This window comes from Prionailurus bengalensis, chromosome D2, assembly GCF_016509475.1.
Source record: "Prionailurus bengalensis isolate Pbe53 chromosome D2, Fcat_Pben_1.1_paternal_pri, whole genome shotgun sequence".
NCBI classification, from domain to species: Eukaryota; Metazoa; Chordata; class Mammalia; order Carnivora; family Felidae; genus Prionailurus; species Prionailurus bengalensis.
In genome coordinates this window covers 60799495-60808648 of record NC_057351.1, presented here as the reverse complement: position 1 = coordinate 60808648, position 9154 = coordinate 60799495, and positions in this window count along the sequence as shown.

Below are 9154 nucleotides of genomic sequence, written 5' to 3'. Positions count from 1 at the left end.
TTGTTACATCAGATCCTGTTGCTCCTTTGTTCGAAATCCCCATCTGGCTTCTCATGCCATCACAGTAAAAGCCACAATACCTACAATATCCTGCAAGGCTTGAAAGGGTGTACCGCCTCCCCTTATTTCTCTGACCCCATCAACTGCTGCTCCAGCAGGCTTCTCCTGGCTGTTTTTCATTCACTCCAGGGATGCTCCTCTGTGAGCCTGTGCACTCGCTGTCTGTTTCCCGTGCCTGGGACTCTCTTCCCCCAGGTCACAGCGTAGCCCATCAGTCCCCCTCCAAGACTGCTCGAAAGCCACTTTTAAGTTTATTTCTTTCAAGAGAGGGAGAGAGAGAGAAAACGTGAGCCAGGGAGGGGCAGAGAGAGAATCCCAAGCAGGCTCCACACCATCAGCGCAGAGCCTGATGCAGGGCTCAAACTCACCAACCACAAGATCATGACCTGAGCCAAAATCAAGAGTCACTCAACCGGCTGAACCACCCAGGTGCCCTTTAAAGGTCACCTTTTTGTAAACTCACAAGCAAACACTCCCTATACTCCATCTCTGTTTTATTTCCCTTAATTTTGATTATGATCTGTCTCCTTCCACCAGAGCTTAAGCTTCCCCAGGGCAAAGATTTTGTGTGTTTTGTTCACTGCTGTATCACCAGGGCCTAGAATAAGAGTAGATGTTGCAAACCACACTTGTAGAAGGTTAAAGAAATGGAAGAATTTTTATTCTGATCATTCCAAATAATGTCCCTGACTCTATTTTCCAGCACTTCAGTTTCTGGCGATGTTTCCTCCACCCCCAACCCTCTCATTGCTATATTTGAAAAATAAGTTCAGATTAAAAGAACCTGATTCACACACTTGGCATGCATTTATAAAAACAGCATTATCAAAGTTTTGGGGGAAAAAGTGGAGATTTTCAGGGCTATCTGACAAAGGTTAAAGATAGATATGGTCCTTCTAAATCAGCTGATTGAAAACAAAACTGTTTTCACTTCTTAAAAAACATGAGTTCAAGTGTGTTTAAGGGAGCTAAGAAGGAGACCATTAACAGCTCACAAATGCTGAATGTACGCTTTTGAAATAAATGTGGAGAAGGGGGCGGGGGAGAGTTTGCCAAACCTACAGATATTTCCGGTGCATTGCAGAGAAAACTACAACGGTCAGGAAAGTGTGGCATTCAGCAATTTAGAAACAAGTTAGACATTCAGGACTTCATCACAAATACGTAAGAAAGGACCCACCAGGACAACTTAAAATATAAAATAAGCCAAGCTCAGATTCACACGGGGATCACCGAGTGATGCTTATCCTGAGTGGTGCCAAGGTCAAGGAGGTCATCTTCTTCATGTACACCCAAGACACAGAGCAAAAAACCAAGTGAATTTGCCTCAGAAAGAAGGATCTTCCTTCAAGTTTGCAGGCTTTTTAGCTCAAGGGAGTCACTCTCTCTTTAGCGAGGGGCTGTTGGTGCAGATTTATCTTGACTTCCAGGGGCTTCTGGATCTGTCCATCTGTATGAATGGAGGGCAAGGGCAACACTTGCTCCTAGGGATCTCTTTTTAAATCTAGAGGGAAAAAAATACAATAAAACTTTGAATCCTGATAATATCTCACTTCCAAAAAAGGCTACACAAGGCCCAAGATTGCTGAGGGGGTGCCGCAGCTGTCTAATCCCAAATAGGTTCTGACTTTGACCTTAAGCAAGCCATTCAGGTAAAGCCAGAACTTGGTAGCAAACACCTTCCCTAACTAACCCTCTCTTGCCAGAATCCTTCACCTGCTCCTAAAGGCGAAGAGCGACTATTCAATTCTTTCATCTGCAAAGGATAAACTCTCCTGTGCGGATTCCAGGATTTGAGAAATTTGAGAAATTACTCCGTCCAGACCTAAAGGTCTTTTTGAGTTTGACTTTCTTACAGATCACAAGTAGAACACCAAAAGGCTCTCTATACATTTTGTTTTTCAACATAAATCTCAAATTTTACAGAGAAGCCTTATCTTCGCCCCCAGAAAATTGCCAGTGGTTTTAGAAAAGTATTCAAAATTTGTCAAGCTCACACCAAAGCACCAGGTCGTCTGAGGAAAAATAGGAACTGTGCAAATACTGGAATTACACAGACTTTCCCTAGAATGAAATCTGCTCCCCCAAAGCAACGTTGTTCACTTGTTTAAATACATAGTACTCTTGTAGCCCAAATGAGGACTCTTCACATCAGGGGCCAAAAAAAAACAAAAACAAAAACAAACAAAAAAAAAAAACCAGACAGACAAACAAACAAAAAAGCCGAATCAAGAATCAAATCAAATCAGCAATGCCATTTGCCTTTTCTAGAGGACCTTTCAAACTTTCTGTTTCAGGCTTTCCTATATCCTCACCTTTTCTAGATATTTTCTTGGATGCAGTCAGTGGGGTAGGAAGAGGAAGAAAAAAAGCAGCTTTTTGATGGAGTTTTGAGAAAAGCTTCCTCCCTTGATATGGGCCCCAGCTCCTTGGGTGCAGCCTTCCTGGGAATCCTGAGTCTCTAGTCAGGCACTCTGGTAGGTGCAAGGGAGCCCCCTCCTGCCCTTCCTACCCCTCCCCCCAGCCACCTTAGGCACTGGACAGCACCCTACACCACCACTGCCCTTTTCCCAGGGAGCTGGCCCCTCCTGACCCTTCCACGAGGCAACCCCAGGAGGTCTCCTGTGTTCTGCCATGTCACCTGCTTCCTTCCTCCACTGTTCCCTTGAACTAGGCTACTCAGAGAAACATGTTTCTGGGCTAGAGGCCCACTGTTTGCCCTGCTCCAGGACCCCCATCCTCCTGACTGTCAGGCCCACAACTCCAGGATTTTCTAAAATCTTCTAGCATGTTCTTTCTCACTGCTGTTCCATCCTGGTTCCAGCCTCCAGCTCAGACTTGGACAAAAGTGTAAGATACGTTCTAAGCTCGGTTATCCTCATCATTGTGGCTAAAACACTCAACCCGGGTCATGGTTTGGGGGAAACTTTTCACTTCCATAATTTTTAAATGTTGAGCCATATGAGTATCACCTATTCAAAGATCTAAATTTTAAAACCACATTGGGGCTGGCGGTGGGGGCTGAGGGGTGCAGGGAAGCACCTGGGTGGCTCAGTTGGTTGAGCCTCCGACTTCAGCTCAGGTCACAGCTGTCACGGTTCATGAGTTCACAGAGCCCGCTTCAGATCCTCTGTCCCCCTCACTCTGCCTGCTCCCCCACTCACGCTCTCTCACAAAAGAAACATAAAAAAAACACATTTGGGGAGTGAGAAGAGGCAGTTGATAAGAAAGACTGACAGGAGGCTGGTAAGTAGGAATGGAAGCCCAGGGGAAAGAATGGATCCTGAATATCCAGTTCTGAGCCCTCCCATGAGACTGAGACCAGCATGAGTCTGATTCTAGAGCTGGAATTTATGATTATGACTCCAGACATAAAATGCCAGTCTTCCCATACCAGCTGAGCTCATTCCCATGGTCTTTTTTTTTCCCATATCCTCTGAAACTGGAGCAAGAAATCTATTCCAATAAGTCAGACCCCCTGTGTATAGACAAATAATATGTCAGACCTCAGTGGAAAAAATTCTATTTTTAGTTCCTCTGAGATACCTATTTGTTTTATTTTAAATATCACCAAAGACTTAACTTATTTCTCCCCATTTGTTAATACCACATCTCAATTCTGTGTCCTCTTTAAATTTTAAATAAAATATTGTATCTCCTTACCCCAATTCCTTTTTTCTCTTTTACTCATTCATTCATTCATCTAGTATATATTGTGTCTCTAATAAGTTCCAGACATTGTGTTAGGTGTTGTAGAGCTCTAATATTGAATCAGAGGTTACCTCAAAAATCTTATCAGTAAAGACGTTAGGAAATGTGTGCTAAAGAAGGACATACGCAGAATACAATATCAAATATCTTAAAAAGAAGTACAAATAAAGTGGAGGAATTGAGACTTCACAGCCTTTGAGTTGGCCCTTAAAGAACAGATAGGTTTTAGATATGGCCAATATAACAGCTAGTCCAGGAAAGGTGTCTCGGTGGGCTCAGCCTGCTGTAACAAAATATCATAGACTGGGTAGCTTAGACAGAGGGAAAAAATGGGTATTTTCTCACAGTTCTGGGAGCTAGAAGCCCCAGATCAAGGTCCCGTAGGGTTGGTTTCTAGCAAGAGCTCTCTTCTTGGCTTCCAGATGGCCTCCCTGTCTTCACATGGATTTGTGTCTGAATTTGAATGGGGAGGGAGAGAATGAGCTCCCAGGTGTCTCTTGTTATAGGGACACTAATCCTATTGGATCAGAGCCCCATCTTTATGAACTCATTTAACCTTAATTACTTCTTTAGAGGCCCATTCTCCGAATAGAGCCACATATGAGGGTTAGGGCATCAACATATGAACTGGGGTTGTTGGGGGGGGGATGGGAAGACACAACTATTCAGTCCATGACAAAGGGACTGAGAGAGAAGAAAGAGGGAAAAGGCATTCGAAATGAGAGAAAAGTATGCAGTAGATTGCCAAGGGAGCAGCCTTTTTGGAACATCATGTGGTTGATTTGGGTTCTATGGCTCATAAGGAGGAACAGCAAGAACAATGTTAGAAGATTGATTGGGCCAGTTTGTGGTGAATTGAATGCCACAGTGTTTTGAAATTTGGATTTCGTTCTGTAGCACTCAGGAGCTATAAAAAGTGACACGTAGAAGAGCTGTGTTATAGGGAGATTAACTGACCTCGCCACTGTCGTGATGCTGGGGCCCTGCCAACTTAGGAATTTAAGAAACTGCCACTCAAAGTAGGAAAAAACCTTCATGATTTACAAAGCACTTTCCCGTCTGTTATCTTGACTGACCTTCACAATTAGAACTAAAGGGCACACCATTTCTCCAGCCACATGTAGGACAAAGAAACAGATATAGCTATCGCGTGCCACGGGAGTCCCCAGAAAAATGGGACACCACCCCCTGTGTCCACGCCTGAATCACAGCTACTGCCACCGTGGTTTGGGTGGTAACTGCGAGTCTTAGAGCAAACATTAAGTTTTCCCAGATTGGCCAACATTCTTGATCGCAGCTGAGACTTCCTGATACATTTTCCAAACTTCTAAAAAAGTTTCGACATACAATAAACATACATAAAAGCATCTAAGACACAAATGTAAAATAGTTGACCATATCCTTTATCATCCAAAACAGAACCCGTCTGAGAGTGAAAAAAAGGGTACTATTAATAATCAACCTAGTTTAAGGCTTAAACTGGGACAGTCCCAGACAAAGATTGTGTTCACCTTGTAAGAATTTATAATGGTAAAGCAACCATCCCCTCGTTGAGAAAGACCCTATATGTCCCTCTAGATCACACCCTCTCTTCCACCCTATCCTTACTTTTATAGCAATCATTTCCCTTTTTTAATTGCTTTTTTTTTTTAATTTGGGAATTCCCAAAAGGAGAGCAAGGACAAACCCTATAACAAAACAGTATTACATTAGACCTAGTTCTAGTGGCAGTCACAACACTTTCTAGGCTGAACTCCCATCGTGCAAGTCATTTAAATACCCTCAGCCTCGGTTTTCCCTTGGGTAAAGTTAGAAAAACCAGCGTTGTGAAGGAGGTAAAAGAGTGTTATCTTCGGTAAAGAAACAACTTGGGGTATTTGGCACCGTGTATATCCACAAGGAATCTTCCTCACTATCTTGAAAAAAAATCACCGTTTTTAAAAGGTTGCATCAGCTTTATGGGCTCCTGTTATTTTTTTTTTTTTTTGCTGTTTTTTAAAAATTAATTTATTGTTTAATTTACATCCAAGTTCGTTAGCATATAGTGCAACAATGATTTCAGGAGTAGATTCCTTAATGCCCCATACCCATGTAGCCCATCACCCCTCCAGCAACCCTCTGTTATTCTCCATATTTAAGAGCCTCTTATGTTTTGTCTCCCTCCCTGTTTTTATATTATTTTTGCTTCCCTTCCCTTATGTTCATCCTGTTACATTATTTAGAAGCAAAAATAAAAAGACCTCCTTCACAACATTTCCCTGGTTAGATCCAATTGAAAGAAATAATAAGGTTAATAAGAAAAAGAGAATAAGGACAGTTAATAAAAGATTAACCACTAAGCCTAGAAGCCCCACAAGTCCTTCTGCACTTGCTGTGCAAACCTTTCCTCCCTAGCAACTTGACATTTTTGAGGCTTTGCTTTCTAGAGGATGTTCATTTAATATTCACAAAGAAAGTTATGTGATGGAAGCTTGTTAACTCTGGGAACAGAGAATAAACAGTCCAGGCCACCTCACCTGACACAATTAGGCCCTAACTTATATGTCAAATTACCATAAGCGGCTCCAACGCCCTGGTCCCCTCCTGCGAGCATCTCTGCAAAGCTGCACATGCCCTTCTTGGCTTCGGCTTGTAATGAATTAAATATCTAAGTCAGGTTCCTAGATTAGGCCATAAATCTGCCATCGCTTGAACTATCATAGGGGGAAACCCCCCTCACTTGTAACTTTGTTGTGACTGCTAATTCCAGTCCTAAAACAGCCCACAAAGTCAGAAGCCTACAGGGGTCAGTAAGGTTGACTGGACAGGGATGAAGGCCAACAGGGTAATGGGACACACTCTGTCTGAAGGAGAAGCCGTTACTCACTCTGGCCACGGCAACTGTGCCCAAATGCACGAGTCATGATGCCAACACTTCCGATTTTTCAAGAGAAGCCAGAAATTCGTATTTTATGTAAAATCCTCTGGTTCATAAGTGGGGGCAACTAATTCAAACGATTTTAAAAGCACTGTGACCTCTCCGGAATCTAGATCCATACATCGGTTTCCAAGCCTGGAAGGGAACGTGGAGTGTACCAAGTTCAGCACCCCCAAAGTTTACAGACGGGGAACGTGACCCCCAGAGTGGACACGTGATTTTCCTATGGGCCAGTGCAGAACCAGATGGAGAAAGAATGCCCACTGCCTGTCTTCTGCCTCACTTCTCATTCCACAAATGAGAAGAAAGTTAATGGCCGAAGCCTGGGTAAAAGTTAGCAGGCCCAAGTCTGGCTTACAGTGCGCCCCGCACGGTATCGATTTACCGTTCTACTATTTTACTCTCTCTGGCTTCTGGACAGCGTGTGTGAGGCAGTGTGCCATTATCTGAAGCATTAACGGAGTAGCATCAGGGCAGAACATTTGCGTCCCAAGTTGATTTTCCCCTCACCTGGGGCATGGCTCTGCTCCAGGAAAGGAGGGGCCAGCGTGTTCCCATTGGGGGAGGGGATTGGCGCGGTCATCAGTCCAAGACAAGCAAGGCTCGCTCGGCAGGAGAAGATTAAGTACAGAACTTACATTCACATAACACTCCCATTAACCTCAGGGAGCTGTGCTTGCAGGAATGACAGGGTCAGCAGTTGAAGAGAGACTGGAATGAGGCAGTAAAGCTCAAGCCATAGGTTATGAGTAGGGCTGTGTAATTCCAGCTCCATATTTGCAAAAGAGTTTGTTTTTGTTATCTAGTGAGATCTTCCTCCACTGACTCTTTGGGCAGGGTCTTCAAAAGAACCCTTGTTTAGACCCAAACCGTGCTGTGTGTGTGCAGTTGAAGAAACTTGGCAAATCACACAAGTTAGGACAGGTGGCAGCGAAGTTTAGAAAATATGCTTAGCTGGTTTTGTCCGGCTGGCTCATTGAGTTCATCACATTGGATTGTTAGCCATCTGTGCTTAGGACAGTGCTTGGTACACAGTAGGTACTTAATAATATTGAATAAATGAAAGGCTGGATGGATAGGTTCACATTCCTCTCCAGACTCATTTAGCAGACCTCCCAATCTAATAAGGAAAAATTAGGCACTCCTTTGCTGCTTCCTAGGTGTCATCCAAGGAAAGGCTGGGAATCAGTAAGAGAAGCAGGCTCTGCTTGCTGTCTTGGCACAGAGACATGCCCTTTTCAGCAGTGTATGGCTGGAGGGAGTGGGTGGGGCAGGGATCCTGTTTAAACTGCTGGGTTTCCTCCAGTAGGTAAGCTGAAAAGCCTCTGGAGGCTTAAATATGAATCCTCTCCCTGTGATGATGAAGGACTGAAAATACTGTATTTGATACAATAATCAATTAAGAGAAAATCTGCTCCTTAAACCCTTGAAGTCCACTATTTTTTTTTTAATGTAAGCTCTGTACCCAACGTGGGGCTTGAACTCACAACCCCAAGATCAAGAGTTGCATGCTCTACCAACTAAGCCAGCCAGGTGTCCCATTAGTCCCATATCTTTTTATTTTAAGTTTTTATTTATTTATATTGAGAGAGAGAGTGTGTGCACGTACGCACACACAGCAGGGAGAGAGAATCCCAAGCAGGCCCCGCACCCTCAGTGAAAATCCCCATGTGGGGCTCAGACTCACGAACTGTGAGATCATGACCTAAGCTGAAACTAGGAGTTGGATGCTGAACTGACTGATCCACCCAGGTGCCCCAGTCCAATACCTTTTGACAAGTGTTTGTAGCTACAGAAGAATTAGGCACCTGTTTCGGTGGCCTTGCTGTTAGTAAGCATAATGTTAAAATGCATGAAATGATTGCCAAAGGTTAACAAGTAACCTAGGTGATTACTACCTAGGTGGTAGGTAGTCACTACAATTATTTAAACATTTTGTTATATTTGAAAACAGTCATAATACAATGTTGGGGGGAAAGTTGCCTACTGTCAAAAGAGCCACAGACAGCTTCCTAAACCATCCTCTGGCAGTAAAAGAAGGGCTGGTCTTCTGCTGGTCCTGGCTTCATATGCTGCTAGCTCTAAACCAGTAATAATTTAGGGGTGCCTGGCTGGCTCAGTCAGTAGAGCATGTGACTCTTTTTTTTTTAATTTAAGTAATGTCTGCACCCAGCGTGGGGCTCGAACTCACCATCCCGAGATCAAGAGTTGAACACTCCTCCGCCTAAGCCACCCAGGTGTCCCAGAGCATGCAACTCTTGATCTTGGGGTCATGAGTTCAAGCCCCACGTTGGGCATGGAGCCTACTTAAAATAAATAAAATAAATAAACTAATAATAATCTAAACTACGTGCCACCCGATCTTTAAAAAAACTTCAGGCAGATGAGGAAACAAAGGCACAGAGATGTTAAATAACTTTCTCAAGGCCAAAATGCCAAGTGGCAGAGTTGAAAGGAAAAAAACTA